General features: G+C 35.8%; 1 non-coding gene across 1 annotated transcript; it reads right to left on the reverse strand.

Annotated features, from left to right (window-relative positions):
* Positions 1–19,864: 19,864 nt before the first annotated feature.
* On the reverse strand, positions 19,865–19,968 carry LOC147824115 (U6 spliceosomal RNA). The gene has a single exon (XR_015442792.1). It is a non-coding gene; the product is annotated as a U6 spliceosomal RNA (small nuclear RNA).
* Between the last annotated feature and the right edge of the window lie 218 nt (positions 19,969–20,186).

The following is a 20,186-nucleotide window of genomic DNA, read 5'->3' on the forward strand; positions in this document are numbered from 1 at the left end:
ATGCTTTTGCTTTGCAGTTTAAAAAAAATTAATTTTCTTCTTTTGTTGGCTCACACTTTATTAGGGACTGAAACATAAGAAAAAGATACGCGAACTAGTTAGCTCTAAAGGTGACCTGACAGATAAGTTTAAGTAGTAGGAATTGGACCCTTTGTTGAATGTCTCCATTATCATCACATGAGCAACAAATGAATATCTACTGCTTTCCAAATATGTTAAGATTTAGTTGTTAGCATTCTGTTTCAAAGGATGGGTTGGAAAAAATACTTCAGGAAGAGCATCATGATTCTAATGTAGGGTTTGATTCCTGAGAGTGATGTGGCAGTGAGGACTCATAAACACTCTTCCCTTCTCCTCTCCTACCCCAATTTTAGAAAATAAGAAGGAAAGGTCTGTGTTGCATATTTCCCAGGTGCAGATGGTATATAAGATAATAGTGATATCAATGCACTTTGGCCAATAAAACACACTGACAAGATTTAGTGACTGATGGAAATAAACAACTGTTGTGTCAAGGATTTCTTGATGGCACATGGGGTTTGTAAGTACAGTGGGAACCTGATGCCTGACTGTTGCCTTATTATTTGTTTAGTGAACAAATAACCGCTGAGCACATGTATCTATCAGACTTGGTTTCTAGGCACTGAGATTCAGTGTTGAGCAGAGTCCCTGGGTCCATATGGTTTTCACTGTGCATGGGGATTCTCACAGCAAGTTAGCAATCAAATTCCTAAATAAAGAAATGATTTCAAGTACTGGGGGCTCAAGGCATCCCCTTTCTTCTTCCCACTTTATCTGATACCCGCAAATAACTTTGTTCTTGCTTAGTTCTGTGATTTGGACAAACGTCCACTTCGCCACTGGAGAAAAACATAATCATGATCAATGCAATTTATATAGTGTACAGAGAATGCACTAGGGAGTGTATATGTGTGTGCATCACTTATAAGACTTTTTCTTTTCATCTAAAGGTTCCCATCATGTTTTCTCTAGCTTGATTAATGAATCATTTATTTCCCAGAAAACTCCTTTTATTTGACAAGTAAAGTATTAGCAGGGAACTTTTTTTTCACACTTCTTAGTTTCATTGAGAGGGACTTTTTAAAACCCTGCTTGCTTTATTTCTTATTCTCAGAGTGATCGGGAGGATCTGGTCATGTGTCAGTCATCCCTGTCTTCCCTTCTCTGCCGGTAGGGGGCAGCACTCTGTTCTACTCCACATTTGCCTGGGTTTTCCTTTAAGGGGTAAAATGGCCTAAGGAGGTAAGTACTTAAAATCTGGTATTTTTTCCCCATTAAGTTTATGGTACATTTTAGGTATACAATACAGTTACATTCATCATTGGGATCTTGTACCTTTACATGAGTATCTTGGTTCTTGTTTTTTTCCCCTTCCCTTGCCCTCCCTTCACCCCCTCCACCCTTCCCTATTTGCAAAGACCTTGTTTCCATTTTTTTCCTTTTCTCATATTTTTCCTTTCCCTTTTTTCCCTTCCCCTAACCCCTCCCAGTTCCCCTGGTCTTTTAGACCTTTTCTTCCTGTTACACAATATCAGTTATACATTTTTTAAATTACAATATTAAGATCTAGGAGACATTACCACAGATTTTACAGAATTTAAAAGGATATAGAAAGCATATTACAAAAATCTTTTTTGAAATAAATTTGACAACTTCTAAGAAGTACCTTGGAAGACAAATTAATGAAACTAACTCTGGAAGAAATATAAAATTTGAATAGCATCTATCAAAGAAGGTATATTCCTAGCTTGAAAACCTACCTATATGACAACAGCATGCTCATAAACATTTTAACTGATAAATTATATCAAACAATTAAAGCAGGAAAAAGAAGGAACACTTCTCCCCTCATTTTAGGAAATCAACATTGTGCTAACCCTAAAATTGGATAAAGATAATAGAAGAAAATGTACGAACATAGATAGAAATTTGTTTAACAAAACAAAGTCTTAGAAGTCAGATCTGGCAGTATGTAGAAAGTGGTTTTGTTATAGGGATGGCAGTGTTGGTTCAGCATTGGAAGATCCACCCCCAAAAGTCATCATTTTAACAGAGGAAAGGAAAAAGCCATATGATCCTATCATTAGTTAGGTAAAAAATATTGGACTAAACTCTACAGCTGTTCGTGGTAAAAGCTATCAGGAGCCTAGAAGTAGAACAGAACCTTCTCAACAGATTAAAGACATGTACTCCATACTTCCAGTGAGAATGCTTTACATAAATGGAGAAGATACAATGCTTTCTCCTGAAGGTGGGGAACAAGGGCAGATATGCTTACTCTTTATCTGTCCATTAAATTTTGAAACCTAGTCCCCACCAAAATAGTCTGGAAATAAAATGACACAACTAGGATAGGACTGACACGGCAGAAGCAAAATCTTTATATGTAGATGAAATGATCATCTACAGAGAAAATACTAAGAAATCTCTAGGAGCCCCTAGAACTTGTACTTGAATTTAGCAGGATTAGAAAACACAAGGTATATATAAAAATTCAGGTCTGTGTATACTTGCTATAAATGGAGAACTGGATATTGAAATTTAAAAGTTATGTAGGAGTACAAAGGACCTAGAAAAGTTAAAAACAAAAACAAAAACAAAGTGTTGTAAGATGTTTAGTACCTAATTTTAAGACTTCTCCTAAAGCTACAGTAATCAAGGCAGTGTTGGTGTAAGGAAAGACATATAGATCATTTGAATAAAACAGAGAATCTAGAAATAGAACCACACATATATGGTCCACTGAGTTCTGAAAGATTATTTAACTTTAGCATTTTATAGAATATAAACTCAATTCAAGAGCTGAGGAAGAGCTAGTGTTTGCAGCAAATGGCACTAGAACACCTGGTATCTGTATACAAAAAATTAAGCTCAACCCTTTTTTTCCATACATGAAAATAACTTGAAGGGATCTATGAACCTGAATAAAAAAGCCTAAAAGTATAAAACTTTAAGAAGAAATTAAAAGGGAAAATACTTACAAATTCAGGGTAGGCAGGAACTACCTAGGTTACAAAAAACATGATGTATAAAAGAAAAAAATTGATAAGTGAGATTCCATCAAAATTTAGAACTTTAAATGACATCATTAAAATGAAAAGTAGTCCTTAAACAGACCATATTTACAATACATATAACCTATGAGCAGAACATATAAAGGATTTATAGAGCTCATTAATAGACAACCCAATTAAAATGTAGACATAAGAAGATGATAAATAGCCAGTATAGCACAAGGAAAGGTGTGCAATTCTAGAATCAGAAAAATACTAATCAGTACAATAATAAGATTGAATTATACACTCATTAGGGAGATGAAGTCAAAAGTTTTAAAAGCCCTGTCATGACTTTTTCTTTTTGTTGGATTCTCCCCCTTTGTCTTTAATTTGTCACTCCCAATAGATTCATTCTGCTGGATTTCCTGAGGTTGTGATCCTCATTGTCTTTTCCTAGGGTATTGTCTAAAATTTTTTAGAGTGCTGGTTTGGTATTCATGAAGTTCCTGAGGTGCTGTTTATCATGAAAGTATCTTATTTCTCCATCAATTTTGAAAGATAGTTTTTCAGGGTACATCAATCTGGGTTGGAGGCTGTTTTCCTTTAGGGCTTGAAATACATCACTCCAAGCTCTTCTTGCCTTGAGGGTTTGCATTGAGAAGTCTGCTGTGATACTGATGGACTTTCCTTTGTGTGTGATTTGTTTCTTTTCTCTCACTGCTTGTAGAATTTTATTCTTCTGTTGGATTTCTGGAATCCTAACAATTATATGCCTATGTGTCGATGTTTTTTGATTAAGGCTAGCTGGAGTCCTATATGCCTCACTCATCTGTATGTCAAGTTCTTTTCCTCTGCTTGGGAAGTTTTTTGCCATCACTTCTGTGAACAGTTTTTTTTATGTCATCTGCACTCTCTCCTCTTTCTTCATTGACTCCAATCAGTCTTATGTCATTCTTCTTTGCATCATCTAGCAGCTGCGGGATTGATTTCTTGTGTTTCCTTACAACTTTAAAGCAATTTTTATTTTCCTGGTCACTAATTGCAATCTTATCTTCTATATGTGAAATTCTATGCTCACATTGGTTCATTCTGCTGCACAGACTTTCGATGGAGTCTTTAATCTCTTGGAAATCTGTCTGTATTTGTTTTATGGATTCCATTTGTTTCCTATGTTGGGATTCCATCATGTTCCTCAGATCCTCTGTTTTTTTTTATCTGTATCCTGTCTAGATTTATTAATCATGTCTTGCACCATGAGCAAAATCTTTGCTGTTATCTGAGTAATTATTTCTGATTTCATTTTTCCCAGATCCTCTTTTGTTGCCAGTTCAGAGATTCCAGGTGGTTGAGTATCAGCTTGTTCCATCTCATTTCCCTTTGAGGTTGCTGTAGGTGATCTGGAAGTCTGTTTTTCAGACTTGTTTACATGTCTTCTCATTTCCCAAGGAGGGGGTGTTTCTGGCTCCCATGCAGCTCAGCTTCTCTTCCCTAGGAGCCTGGAATGGAGGGGAGGAGCTTCCTTCCAGGTGCTGGGACCGGCTGAGCTTCTCTGCCCTAGGAGCCTGGGATGGAGGCGGGGAGCTTCCTTCAAAATCTGGTATTGTTAACATACCAAGACTACTTTCTCCAATTACAACTATATTAGGACTAAGACTGACATTGTGTTCTTTATCTCCTGGGCTCCAGTATCTCAATTCATTTAGAAACAGGCAGCCAATAAAATAAGTATTATTCATTTGGCCCTTTAAAATATAAACACTAAGAACTTTCCCTGTGTTATCTTATAATAGATTTTAGGGCTTGAGGACCATTCAGTGCCTAAGGGAGAACTTCTCCCATTTGTCACATAAATGTTCATGGGTGGTGGCGGGAGGAAGAGCAGGAGAGAGGGGAAGGAGGGGAAAGACATGAGAGAGAGAGAGAGAGAGAGAGACCATTGATCTCATGAACACAGAATTCTTAGTTTTTTCCAAAAAGAAAGATCACCTGGTTGCCTGCTTTTATTCCCACTGAGTTAATAACTGCAATTTATCTTTATCTTGATCTGGACTTAATACATTGACCTGAAATTCTTTCATGTCTTTATGGTCATTTTCTCCTTCCATGTTCCACATTCTTCTTTCCATTTATCTCCTTCATGATAAACAGATGCTTCCTCCAATTTTTATAATTCAGTCTGTTCTAATTCTTCCTTTATTTTTCTCCCATTATCTCTTTCATCTTGCTTCTTTAGTGGTCTTCTAGGAACCAGAAGATCTTTCTCTAAGAGTTTTGTAAATCTGTGCAGGTTCCCCAGCTGTTGCTCATACTTTTCTTCATTCATTCCCAGGAAAACAACCTTAACTTACCACACTGCATTTATGTGGATCATTTTCTGCAAAATGGCTCCATATTTTTTCTAAAGGCTTCCCTTAGGTAAATTTGCTCCAGTTGTATTATGGACATGACTGCTTTTACTGTCTTTTCTTTCTTAAACCATTCACTCATTAATCTGCTTATTCACTCTTTTATTGGACAGATCCACACTGAGTACCTCACACATTTTAAGTAATGTACATGCTGCTGAGGCAAATAATCATGAAAAGCTTGTATTGAAGAACTTTCTATTCATAATACAGCATACTAGTTTGCTGAATGGACCATCTGTCTTTCCTTTGCAGAACCATGAGATTATTTCATTGAAATCTGAGGAGAAAAACTGAATTTGCATATTGCATAATTAAGAGCTAATAAATTTCCTTTTTTACTTTTTAAATATTGTAGAAAAATATACTATAAAACTATCTTCATTATTTTTAATGCATAGTTCAGAGGATTAATTATTTTACATTATTGTAAAACTGTTCTCTAGAATTTTATTATCTTGCAAAAGTGAAACTATGTACACTAAGGAGCAAATCTCACAGGTACTCTTCCCACTGTCTAACAACCATGATTCTACTTGCTTTTTTAGGAGACTGACTACCTTAGATACCTCATGTAAATTAAATCATACCATATTTGCCTTTCTGTCATACTTAATGTAATGTTCTTACAGTTCATTTATGTTAGCATATGACAAAATTTTATTCTTTTTGAGGCTGGATAATATATTATTGTATATATGTGCTACATTTTTGTTAACCATTTGTCATTGATGGACATTTGGTTAGTTCCACTTCTTGTCTATTATTAATATTGCTGAAATGAAAATGGGTGTCCTTTTTGAGATATTTTGTTGAGATCTTGTTTTCAACTCTTTTGGATATATATCCAACAAATGAGATAGTTGGGCCAGATGGATATTCTATTTTTAATATTTTGAGGAACTTCCATATTCTTTATCATACAAACTGCACCATTATATATTCCCACCAACCATGAACAAGAGTTCCACAAGTTAATTTATTTCTTAAGATCTGTGACTTGTGCCTGGTAAGTAGCAACACATGTGACCACTTCTAGAATGAACCTTGAGTCTGGCTTTGTTTCCTCCTCCACATAGGGGTGGACCCTGCTGTCTCACCAGGCCAGGTGTGGGAAAATGCCCTTTGAGAAGCAGAGACATGGGAGCTCATGGTAGCAGCTGTTACAGCCCCTGGACCTGAGTTGTGCTTTACCTTACCTGGGAAAAGCCCCATTCTCATCTGGAGGCCAAGCAGATACAGAAATGTTAGTCTGCCAAACAGGGATGGGGTCTCTGCTGTGTAATCTGGCTGAAGCAGCAGATACAAGAGTCACATTCTTTGCCTCATCTTATAATCAATAATATTATCAGCTGCATCCTGATTTGCCCAGCTGGGTCTTCTTCCATTCTGCTGTAGTCTTATAAACATACTAACAAACTGAAACAAAGTCTGAGATTGCAATGTGGCTATTTACATTTTGGTCCATGAGATTTTACTAATATCATCTAACTAGGGTTTCTTTACATGATTTATTAATCCATGGAAATCTATGTCCAAGAAAGATATTCTTAGAATTTCCTCCATCCATTTCCAGGTAGCAAACTAACTACCTGACTTATGCAGAATTTTGGCCCATATGGTAATAACTTCTTCACCCCCTGGGGTTATATCAATGCCTATGTTACATAACACAGCAAAAGTAAATGAAGATTGAAGATAAAAACATAATTGCTAATAAACTAACCTTAAAACTAGAATCTTGTAATGAATTATCTGTGTGGTCTTGATATAATCCCATGGCTAAGAAGACTCAGTCAGAGAGATGTAAGAATGGAAGAACAGGAAGAAGAGCTTTGAGATGAGAAAGAGGCTTGAGCACTGTTGCCAGCTTTGAACATGGGGGAAAGGGTCCATACATCATGGACTGTAGCTGCCTATAGTCCTGGGAATGGGATCCAGCAGACAGCCAGCATGGATATGAGAACTTGGTTCATAACAGAACAGGACTGAGTCTTGACAACAACTTAAATGAGCAAGAAAACAGATTGCTTTTTCTAGATCCTTGAGAAAGGAACACAGCCCTTTCAACACCTTGATTTTGGAATAATGAGAGCCATGTAGGATTTCTTATGTACAGAACTATAACATAATAAATCAGTTGTGTGTTAAACTGATGTATTTGTGTTATTTTAAAAATTTTATTTCTTTGCACATTTTAGGTATACAATATAATGACACTCATCATTGGAAATTTGCACCTTTACATAATCTCTCTTGGTTCTTATTTTGCCCCCTTCTCCTGCCCTCCCTTCAACCCCTGCATCCCTTCCTATTTACAAATATTTTGTTTCCATTTTTTTCATTTTCTCATATTAATTCCATTCTCTTCTTTCCTTTTCCTCTACCCCTCCCACTTCCCCTTCCCCTTTGCCCCTTTTCTTCCTATTTCATATTACCTATTATACCTCTTAGTCCTTATTTATACTTTCAGCTTCTCACACTAGAGAAACTATTTGGTATTTAAACATGTGTGTCCTATTTATTTCACTTAAGAGTATCACCTCAATGTGCATCCATTTAGACATAAATGTCTCTAATTTCTCATTTATTATGGCTGAGTAGTACTCCATTTTATTTTTTAAAAAGCACATTTTCTTTATCTAGTATCCAGTTGACTGGAATTTGGGCTGTTTCCAAGTTTTGGCTATTACAAATTGTGCTGCTATGAACATGGGTGCTCATATATCACTGTGGTATGATTCTTTTAATTCATTGGGAAAGGTACACAGCAGGGGAATAGCTAGGTCAAATGGAACTTCCAGTCCTAGTTTTTGAGGTATCACCATACTGATTTCCACAGTGGGTTGCACCAGTCTACACTCCCACCAGCAATGAAGAAGGGTTCCTTTCTCCCAACAACCTGGCCAGCATTTGTTATTGGTTGATTTCTTGATAGCAGCCATTCTTTCTGGGGTGAGGTGGAATCTCAGCATTGTTTTCAATTGCACTCTCGAATGACCAGTGATGTTGAACATTTTTTAATATGTTGATTTGCTATTCCTACTTCTTTGTCTGAGAAATATCTGTTCATTTCAGAGGCCCATTTTTGGATTGAGTCTTTAAATTTGGGAGGTCTGATTTTTTTTAAGTTCTTTATAGATTCGAGATAGTAGACCTTTTTCAGAGGGACAGCCGGTAAAATTTTTTCCCAGATTATGTGTCATCTCTTCACACTGTTGGTGATTTCTCTTGCTCTACAGAAGCTTTTTAGTAAAAAGAGATCCCGCTTGTTGTTTGTTCTAGTTCACGGGCAACTGAGGTTATGTTCATAAAATATGGTCTAGTTTTAGTCTTTGGCAAATTGAAACCCAAGTTTTTCAGCACCATTTATTAAAGAGGCTATCTTTCCTCCAGGGAGGATGTTTGGCTCCTTTGTCAAAGATGAGGTGGCTGAGTGTGTCTGGAGTTGTCTCTGCATCTTCTAATCTGTTCCACTTGTCCTGAGGTCTGTTTCTTTGCCAGTACCATGCTGTTTTTATCACAATAGTTTTGTAGTATAGTTTCAAGTTGGGGTTGTACCCTGCCATATCTCTGTTGCCTAGAACTGCTTTTGCTATTCTGGGTCTCTTCTTCTTCCAAACAAATTTTTGGATTATTTTCTCAAGGTCCGTGAAGTATGCTGCTGGGATTTCAGTTGTGATTGCATTGAATCTATATAGCAATTTTTGGAAGTATGGCCATTTTCACTATGTTGATCCTTCCTATCAGGAGCAAGGAATGTCTTTCCATTTTCTGGTATCACCTTCAATCTGTCTTTTCAGAGTGCTATAGTTTTCAGAGAAGAGATCTTTGATTTCTTTTCTTAGGTTGATTCCTAGGTATATCAGTTTTTTTGGATACTATTGTAAGAGGAATTGTTTACCTTATTTCTCTCTCAGTGAGTCTGTTGTTCGTGGAGAGGAAATCTATTGATTTTTTTGTGTTGATCTTGTATCCAGCTACTTTACTGAATTTGGTTATTAAGTGTAGAAGACTTTTGGTGGAGTTCTCAGGATCTTCTATACAGAGTATCATGTCATCTGCAAATAATGACAATTTGACTTCTTCATTTCCTATCTTTATTCCTTTTATTTCTTTCTCTTGTCTAATTTCCATGGCTAATGTTTCAAAAACTATACTGAACAAGAGTGGTGATAGTGGACATCCTTGTCTTATTCCTGATTTTAGTGTGAAGGATTTCAGTTTTTGACCATTTAGTATGATATTTGCTGTTGGTTTTTCATAGATGGCTTTTATCAGTTTGAGGTAGAGACCATCTACTCCAATTTTTTGTAGGGTTTTTATAATTAATGCATGTTGGATTTTGTCAAATGTGTTTTTCTGCATCTATTGGACGATACGTTTTTTGTCCTTAGCTCTATTAATATAGTGTATTACATTTATTGATTTGCGTATGTTGAACCATCCCTGCATCCTTGGGATAAATCCCACTTGGTCAGGGTGTATGATCTTCTTGGTGATCTTCTGCATTCTATCTGCCAGTAACTTATTAAGGATTTTTGCATCTATGTTCATTAGTGAGATTGGCCTGTAGTTCTCTTTTTCAGTTGGGTCTTTCTCTGCTTTGGGGATCAAGGTGATGCTTGTTTCCAGGAATGAATTTGGGAGTATTTCTTCCCTATCAATTTCATTGAAGAGTTTAAACAGTAGTGGCAGTAGTTCCTCTCTAAATGTCTTGTAGGATTCAGTGGTAAAGCTACCAGGACCCGGGCTTTTCTTAGTTGATAAGTTTTGAATTACATTTTTAATTTCATTGATTGATACTGGATTTCTTCTAATTTTTAGGTCTTCTTCGTTCAACTTTGGTAATTCATATGTATCTAGGAATCTGACAATTTCTTCTGTGTTTTCCATCTTATTGTTGTATAGGTTCTGGAAATAGGTATTGATGATCCTCTGGATTTCTACTGAGTCCCTTGTAAATTCATCCTTTTCACTTATAATTGCATGGATTTGGGCCATTTCTTCCTTTTTTCTGATAAGGTTGGCTAAGGGTTTGTCAACTTTGTTTATTTTTTAGAAGAACTAACTCTTGGCTTCATTGATTTTTTGTATCATTCTCTTAGTCTCCATTGCATTGATTTCTGCCCTGATCTTTAAAATTTCCTCCCTTGTATGAGCCCTGGGGTTGTCCTGTTCTTCTTTTTCTAGAAGCTTGAAGTTTAGCATCAGGTTGTTTAATTGGGATCACTCTGGTTTCCTAATATGTGTATTCACTGCTATGAATTTCCCTCATAAGACTGCTTTCATTGTGTCCCATAGATTCTGATATGTTGTATTATCATTGTTATTTAATTGAAGGAACTGTCAGATTTCTTCTTTAATTTCCTCTGTGATTCATTGGTTATTCAGAAGTGTATTGTTCAATTTCCATGTGTTTATGAAAGTCTTGTGGTTTCTTTTTCTATTGATCTCCAATTTCATTGCACTATGGTCTGATAATATACAGGGGATAACTTCAATTCATTTGTACTTACCTAAATATGTTCTATGTTTGAGTATGTGGTCTATTTTGGAGAATGACCCATGTGCACCTGAACAGAATATGTATTCTGATTTTGTAGGGTGGAACATTCTGTCAACATCTGTTAAGTTCATTTGTTCAAGAGTTTGATTGAATTCTAGTATTTCGTTGCTTGTTTTTTCTCTAGTTGATCTATGTATTTGTGACAGTGGGGTATTGAGATTCCCCCACTACTATTGTATTAGTGCTTATATGATTTTTCATGTCCTTTAGTATTTTTTTTATACAGTTGGGTACACTAGTGTTTGGTGCATACATATTTATGATGTCATCTCTTCCTGTTGGATTGTTCCCTTTACAAGGATGTAGTGTCCTTCTTTGTCTCTCTTCATCAATGTTGGTTTGAAATTCAGTTGATCTGCAAAGAGGATAGCTACTCCTGCTTTTTTTTCGGGTTCCTGTTGCTTAGATTATTGTTTTCCATCCTTTTCCTTTCAGTCTATGAGTTTCTTTTTGAATTAAGTGTGTTTCTTCTATGCAGCATATTGTTGGATCTTGCTTCTTGACCCATTCTGCCAGTCTGTTTCTTTTGATTGGTGAATTGAGACCATCAACATTGATGGTTATAGCTAATATGTATTGACTTATCCTCATCATGACTTTTTCTTTTTTTTGGATTCTCCCTCTTTGCTTTTAATTTCTTGTTTTGTCCATTGGATTCATTCTCCTGGGTTTCCTGGGGTTGTGATCCTCATTGTCTTTTCTTAGGATTTTGTCTAAAATTTTTTGGAGTGTTGGTTTGGTATTCACGAAGTTCTGAAGGTGCTCTTTGTCATGAAAGTATCTTTTTTCTCCATCAATTTTGAAAGATAGTTTTGCAGAGTACATCAATCTGGGTTGGAGACTGTTTTCTTTTAGGGCTTGGAATATGTCACTCCAAGCTCTTCTTGCCTTGAGGGTCTGCATTGAGAAGTCTGCTGTGATTCTGATGGGCTTTCCTTTGTATGTGATTTGTTCCTTTTCTCTAACTGCTTGTAGAACTTTGCTCTTCTGTTGGGTTTCTGGAATCTTAACAATTGTATGCCTATGTGTAGATTTTTTTTTTATCAAGGCTAGTTAGAGTCCTATATGCCTCACTTGTCCGTATGCCAAATTCTTTTCCCCTCCTTGGGAAGTTTTCTGCCATTATTTCTGTAAACAATTTTTTTTTTTATGTCATCTGCACTCTCTCCTGTTTCTTCATTGACTCCAATCATTCTCCTTTGCATAATCTAGCATTTGCTGGTTTGATTTCTCATGGTTCCTTACAATTTTAAAGCAATTTTTCTTTTCCTGGTCACTAATTGCAATCTTATCTTCTATATCTGAAATTCTGTGCTCACATTGGCCAATTCTGCTGCATAGACTTTCAATGGAGTTTTTAACCTTCTGGAAATCTATTTGCATCTGTTTTATGGATTCCATTTGTTTCCTATGTTGGGATTCCATCATGCTCCTCAGCTCCCCTATATTTTATTTAGTCTGTGTCCTCTGTTGATTTATTAATCATGTCTTGCACTATGGGGAGAATCTATACTGTTATGTGAGAAATTATTTCTGATTTCATTTTTTTTTCCAGATCCTCTTTCGTTTCTAGTTCAGGGAATCCACGTGGTTGAGTATCAGAGTGTTCCATCTCGTTTCCCTTTGGGGTTTCTGTAAGTGATCTGGAGGTCTGGTTCTGAGGCTTGTTTACATGTCTTCTTATTTTGATGGGGGAGGGGTGTGCTGCTGGTGCCTGCACAGTTCACCTCCTCTGTGCAGTGGTAGGTTGACCCAGAAGTCTCCTACTCTTCACTCAAAGCTGTGGCACATTGACCTGGAAACTTCCTCTGTGCTCTGTGTTATTTTTAATAAGAATAATATAAAATTAATATACTACTTCATCACATTATTTTAGGAATTAAAAGAGGAAGTGTTAGCAAACCACCATTTTGTCAATAGCAAGATCCCAGTCATTTTTGTCTGTACCGTGACCCATGCTGCTTGGGAACAGTTCTGTATTGGACAGCCCAGTTCTGCTATTGAGTTTTTTGGTAGGATCTTGGCCAACTATAGTGTGGCCTGACATAACCACAGTAAGGGAAGGGTGCTCTGCAAAGAATTAAGAAAGGAAGTTTCTGTACACAGCTTAAAATTGAGAACATGGAACAACTCAGGCATTAATTCCTGTTAATATAAAAGAAGTGCTGTCTTATTGAAATATTAAACTTGTATTGGTTCAGAGGGTAGTACTAGATGAATCTGTAAAAACTGTAAAAAGATAAATTTGCACTTGATTGAAAAGATCAATCTTGTTATGCTCATTTCATCAGTGAAGTGAACTGTCTGGCAGGTCATTGAGTACACTATCCCTGAGGGCATTCAGGCAGTGGAGGATGTAAGAACATGAAGAGGAAATCTGCACAGAGAGGCTGAGCTTGAGTCCTAGTTGTCCTGTCCCTCTTCCCCAGGTCTTGCACCTCACAGGTGTGGTTGGGCAGACACTGCATGTCTTTCACAGACAAAGTATTCCCAAGTGCTAGTAATGTGAATACAGGATATTCAGAGATTTGCTCTTTGGGCTTGATTGGACTGACCATATTCACTGTTCAGGCTGTGCTGCCTTTTATAGAAGAAATTTCTCACCTAATTGTATTGATGTGTGAAGGTGACGTTGTTGGTCAATAGGGAGTTGGAGAAGAGGAGAGCATGAGAGAGGGGTCTTGCCTTAAGGTTGATTAATAATCACTGGAATGATCTGTCATTGCAGTAGAAATGGAGTGTGCCTTTTTCTTCACAATGAAATATTTATCTCTGAGTCAAATTTCTCAAAACCCAATGTCTTATATTTTCAAGTGAATTTTATTATTATATTTATTGTTCTTATTAAAGTACATTAGATTTCATATTTGTGTCTCTAAAACTAATTTATCCAATCCTCTTTGTAAGTACACTGACATTTCTGTTGCTTTCAATAAATAAACTCTATTACTTTAATACATCTGGTCAGATTTTGTTTATTTCAGTTGGACAGCTATATTTCTTAGTACCTAAAATGTTTAATGGCAACACTTTATTGATCAAAAAATGTCAGTGGAATGTTTTCATCAAAGTACATTAACTTTGCTACTTATCTGATAGTGACCATGCAAGTGGTTGTTGAGAAACATCCTAATTTTAATTTATTTTTTCTCAATGCTGGGAATTAAACACAGGACATGATATAAGTTGGACAAGCATTCTACCACTGTACCTTTCCCCTTGCATCTCATTTAAAAAAAATTAACAGTAGAGATGTAAGACCGAGGGTCTTACCAAACTCTCTGAGGAGCTGACTACAGCGAAGATCACCCGGGAGGGAACACACCGGACAAGTTGTAAAACAGACAGACCTTTATTAGTCTGGGCAGATGGCACTCTCCAAGCTCCAAGCTTAGAGAGGCGAAAGGCTCAGAGCCTGAGGTCCTTTTATAGGAGATGCTAGGGGGAAGTTGGCAAGCAGAAATACAAAAGCAGAGGAGAGGGATAAAACAGACATTTTACAGATTGTCCTTAAGACAACATATTCAGATATGGAGTTGGGCAAGCATGACGGAACACTACGCACACAACAGTCCTTCCTGGGACAGCAACAAGCACATCCCTGGAACTCGATGTCTACCTGGTGATCCGTAACAGAAGCAGACAAGTTGGGGCCCTGTTACAAAATGGAGCAACTGTTGTTCAGTCTCACAGAGACAAGAATTTATTCAGGTCATAGTACACTGTAGGAACAGGGAATGAGTTTCCAAGAGAGGAAATATGCTATCAGGGTGAGACTGAGTCCTCCTTTTCTTATAAGTAGATGTTCGTGATACATGATAAATACATTCATCATAGGGAATACATACATACATATATGTAACATCTTTTTTCCTTGTTTTGTTTGAGACAGTGTCTCACTATGTAGTTTATGCTGGCCCTGAACTGATTGTATAGTTCAGGGTGGCCTCAAACTTGTGGCAATCCTCCTACTCCAGCCTCCCAAATGCTGGGATTACAGGCATGTGCCATCACCCTAAACTCACATATCACGTCTTAATCCTTTTCACTTTCCCTTCTCTTCCCCTCCCACCCATCTCCCCCCATCCTCAGGTCCCTCTTCTATCTTAATGTTATAAAAGATAAAGTGTGAATTAGTTCATTCCTAGGTAATGAAGACAAGCTGGTATTAACAGGATGAAATACTTAGTCACAATTTGCAACTCCCCATAAAATGACTAAATGAGATAAGGATCAATAATAAAATATTAAAACGAATAGTGATGTCTGTTTTACAGAATATTGACATGAGTTCCAGTGCATTGTGCCCCAGAGTATTTGATAATTATAAAGGAAAAAAGCATTTTTAAAATGGATCTCTTTGGTGCTACCTATTTAAGTACAGTGATCCAGTTTAACAAATAGTGGATCAACATGAAGTTATATTATCGCATAGGGATTCAAAATGTAGTGCACAACTTTATGACATATTCTTACTGAAATCAGATTACAGGACATAATGGTATGATTTAAATATACTACAAGGGAACATTTAGAAAAATTTAGAATGGAGGATGTTTTGTAAGATGAGAAACTGGTCTTGACAGATTCATTATCCTGAAAAAGAAAGTGATGCATTATATTAAAAAACAATAATCAAGTGTAATGTGTGATTCTTGATTAAATTCCTGATTTTTAAAAATCATCTTTAAGAGCTATTTTTGAATACTTAGGGAAATTGAAGTGTAGATTTTATAATAGATATCTTTAGAGAGTCATTAGTTTTCCTAGATGAGAAAATGGCACTAATGGTCTATATAAAATTGTCCTGAATTGGGGAAATTCATGCTAACAATTAAGACTGAAATGACATTATGCCCACAATTTGGTTTCAAATGACTGACAAACATAACAATAACACACATCACACGTAGAGCAAATATTGCAAAATATTAACAATTACCAACTCAGGAGTAAGATGTTCATTACATTCATCTTTCAACTTTTCATCTTTGAGGTTTTTCATAATATAAAATTGGGGGAATGTGAATATTCAGATGATGAGTATATTTTCATTTAAAAATAACTTTCCTGGGCCCGGGATTTAGCTCAGTGGTTCTGCCTCCTGCCTCACAAGCGGAAGGACCCAAGTTCGATCCCCGGTACAAAAAATAAATAAATAAATAAATAAATAACCTTCCTGAATCAGTAAGCAACTTTGTGAAGTTCAAGAAAGTCCTGCCCAGAAATGCTGTGATTTGAAAAATTTATCCACCTAAACAATATAAAATCACTGAACCAGTGATATCAAGACAACTCTTTTGGTGACATAGTAGAAACAAGGCCCATTGTGAACAGAACAGCTCTAGAATCAGAGTAGCTAGGTAGATCTCTATCTGATGAAATATCCTTGTAAGAGGAACTCATAGAAATATGGTGATAGATGGCAAATGTTCTTATAGAATGTCTTCATGGTAGAAACAGGCTGAGCTTCTGCAGGTCATGCTACAATAACCTCTTCAGATGGAATTTACGGTTTCTGGCCAGGAAAGAGATGGGGCCCCGTGAAGGCCACCTGGACCCAGGAAGCACACTGACAACGGTATCAACTCTCAGATGCAGAAATCAGGAGTAGATGTCAGCCCAGATCTGCAAGAGTCTTTCTACCAAGAAATGATGGGGAATTTGCCACCTGTTAATCCTGTTCATTTCTGACCTTGAATCCAATACATGAACTTTTACAAACTATTATTAAAAAGACATTTGATTCCAGACATAACTGTTAGAAATAAAATTAACAGGGCTATAAAGTACTGATGTTGGCCCACAGAAGTTATTTTGCAGATCAAAGACCACCTAAGTATTTTTAGATGAGGAATACGGGGCACTGGAAGGATAAAAACAAATTTTATAGTCAAATTTTATTTTACAGTTGAAAAGAACCTGATAGCCAAGGGAACAAAAAGTTCATGAAAGTAGGTGGTGTTTTCTTTAGAGGATGGGAATGAATGGAGAGGGGGCGTGTGTAGGAATAAGCCTGGCTTAGGCCAGTTCACAAAGGATCTTGCATGCACGCTAATACAGTAGTACTTACACCTGACTCTGGTTTTTCAGGGAGAATTTCTGTAAGTTGATGCTTTATTTTTTAATTTATGAAAGAAGAAAACAAAATTTTCCAACAAAATAAGAGTAACAATAGTCAATAAACTGCGTATCATTATCTTCAAAATATTCACTCAGAGAATAAAAAGATTCTCTCTTACAAACAAGAAACAGTATCACAAAGCTTTCTTTTCAATGAACTAAGAGAAACTAGTAGTATAAATGGAATAAATTAGTATATATTTAAATATCTTTCATATAGCAGAATAGGGAATTTAGAGAATTATTTGAACTTCCCTCCACTTCCTATTTATCTTCTATTTTGTACTTTTTCTATACACACATGCACATACATAATTTTCTCATATAAAAGAAACTATTCAATATTTAAGCATGAAAATCTGGCTTATTTCATTTAACATTATATTCTCAAGTTGGACCCATTTATCTACGGATGCTTCAAGGTTTTCTTTATGGCAGAGTAGTACTCATTGTGTATAAATGCCACATTTTCCTTATCTGTTCATCTGTTGATGGACATACATTCTTTTTCCAAGATCTAGCTATTATAAATTGTGCTGCTATAAAAATGAGCATGGGTGTACTTCTAATATGATGATTTTAACCCTTTGGGAAAAATAACTAGAAAGAGGATACCTGGAACAAAGTGAATTTCTATTTTTAGTTTTTTTGAGGAATCTTCATAATGATTTTCATACTAGTTGTACTAGTTTACATTCCCACTGCCCATGTAGAAGAGTTCCTTTTCCCTCACATTCTCAGCAGCAGCAGTTATTATTATGATAGCCATTCTTTCTGGGGTAAGATGGTATCTTAATATACTTGTGCATTTCTCTAATGGCCGGTGATGTTGAACATTTTTCATGTATTTATTGGCTATTTGTACTTCCGTAAAATGTCTATTCATTTTGGTTGCCCGTTTTTGGATTGAACCTTTGATTTTGGGAGGTCTAATTTTTTCGAGTTCTTCATATATTCTAGATGTTAGTCCTCTTTCCAAGGATTAGCTGGAAAAAATTTTCCCTCTTCTTTAGGTTGTCTCTTCACTCTGGTTGTTTCCTTTGCTATGCAGAAGTTTTCTAATTTGATATGATCATACTTGTTAACTCTGTATATTATTTCTTGTGCCATTGGGGTTCTGTTCATGTGTTGCCTACACCTATGTCTTCAACTGTTGTACCTATTTTATCTTCCAGCAAATTACATATTTCTGTTTTAACATTTAGATCTTTGATTCATTTTGATTTTAGTTTAGTACATGGTGGGAGATATGGGTCTAGATTTAATCTTCTGCATGTGGATATTCAATTTTCCTGGCACCATTTATTAAAGAGTTGTATACTATAACTTCAAGTCAGGGACTATGGGACCATCTCCTTTGCTTTTGTTACACAGGATTGTATTTGCTATTATGGGTCTCTTTTGGCTCCATATAAACTTCAGGGTTGTTTTCTCTAGATATGTGAGAAAGTCCATTGGCATTTTGATTTGGATCATATTAAATCTGTATATCAATTTTGAAAGGATAGCCATTTCAGTTATATTGGTTCAGCAGATATACAGGAGATAATTTTCCATTTTCTGAATTTCTGCTTAATTTCCTTTTGAAGAGTGATGTAATTTTCAGTGTAGAGGTCTTTGACTTCCTTGGTTAGGTTAATACCTAAGTAATTATTTTTGATGCTATTGTGAATGTTTTATTTTCCTAATTTCTTTTTCAGTGAGCACAATATTAGTGTATAGGAATGCCACTGATTTTTGTGTGTTTAACTTGTATCCTGCTACATTGATGAATTTGGTTATTAGTTTCAAGAGTCCTTTGGTGGAGTTTTTTGGCTCTTGTAAATAAAGTATCATGTCTTCAGCAAATAATAATATTTTGACTTCATCTTTTTCCTATATGAATTCTTTTTATTTCTTTCTCTTGCTTCATTGCTCTGGCTAGTGTTTCAGGGAATATGTTAAAATGGAATGATGTTAAGGGACATTTTTGTCTTGTTCCTGATTTTAGAGGCAAGGCTTTCAGTTTTTCCTCACTTAGTATGATGTTGGCAGTGGATTTATCATAAATGGCTTTTATCAGAATGAAGTAAGATCCTTCTATACCTATTTTCTTCAGGGTGTTTATTATGAATGGATGTTGAATTTTGTCAAAGACTTTTTCTGAGTCTATTGAGATGATCATGCGATTTTTAACCTTACATCTATTTATGTGATAAATTATATTTATTGATTTACATATGTTGAATCATCTTTGTATCCCTGCAATGAAGCCTACTTAGTCATGGTTTATGATCTTTTTTATTTTTTGTCACAATCTCTTTGCCAATATCTTGTTAAGGGTCTTTTGCATCTATGTTCACTAGAGAGATTGTCCTTTAATCCTCTTTTTTGTTTGGAACCTTGTCTGATTTGGGGATCAGGATAATGTTAGCTTCTTAGAACAATTTTAGAAATATTCCTTCCCTCTCAATTTTATTAGAGTTTAAGTAGTATTAGTGTTAGACTTCCCTGAAGTTTGTATAGAATGTGGCTATGAATCCATGAGGTCTTGGGCTTTTCTTAGTTGGTAACTTTTTTTATGTATAGCTGCTTCAGTTTCCTTTCCTCTTATTATTCCTTATCTTCTTGGTTCAGTTTTGATAATTGCTATGTATTTAGGAATCTCTCGATTTATTTTGAGTTCTACAATTTTTTGGCATATATGTTTGTGAAGTAGTTGGTAATAATTTTCTGATTTCAGCATTGTACATTGTGATTTAACCTTTTTTAAAAATATGGAATACTTCACGAATTTGCATGTCATCCTTGCATAGGGGCCATGCTAATCTCTGTATCTCTCCAATTTTAGTATATGTCCTGCTGAAGCGAGCACAATTTTACCTTTGTAATTGCATTAATTTGTGTCTTTTGTTTTTTGATGAGATTGGCTAAGGGTTTGCCTATTTTGTTTATTCTTTTAAAGAATCAACTCTTCAATTCATTGATTCTTTGTATTGCTTTCATTATGTCCTATAAGCTCCACTATGTTATACTGGCTTTATCATTTAATTCCAGGAATGCCTTATTTCTTCTTTAATTTCCTCTCTGATG

Source organism: Heterocephalus glaber, unplaced genomic scaffold (genome assembly GCF_053883595.1).
Source record: "Heterocephalus glaber isolate CG9 unplaced genomic scaffold, H.glaber_assembly_v1.0 deba00001553, whole genome shotgun sequence".
Lineage (NCBI taxonomy): Eukaryota > Metazoa > Chordata > Mammalia > Rodentia > Bathyergidae > Heterocephalus > Heterocephalus glaber.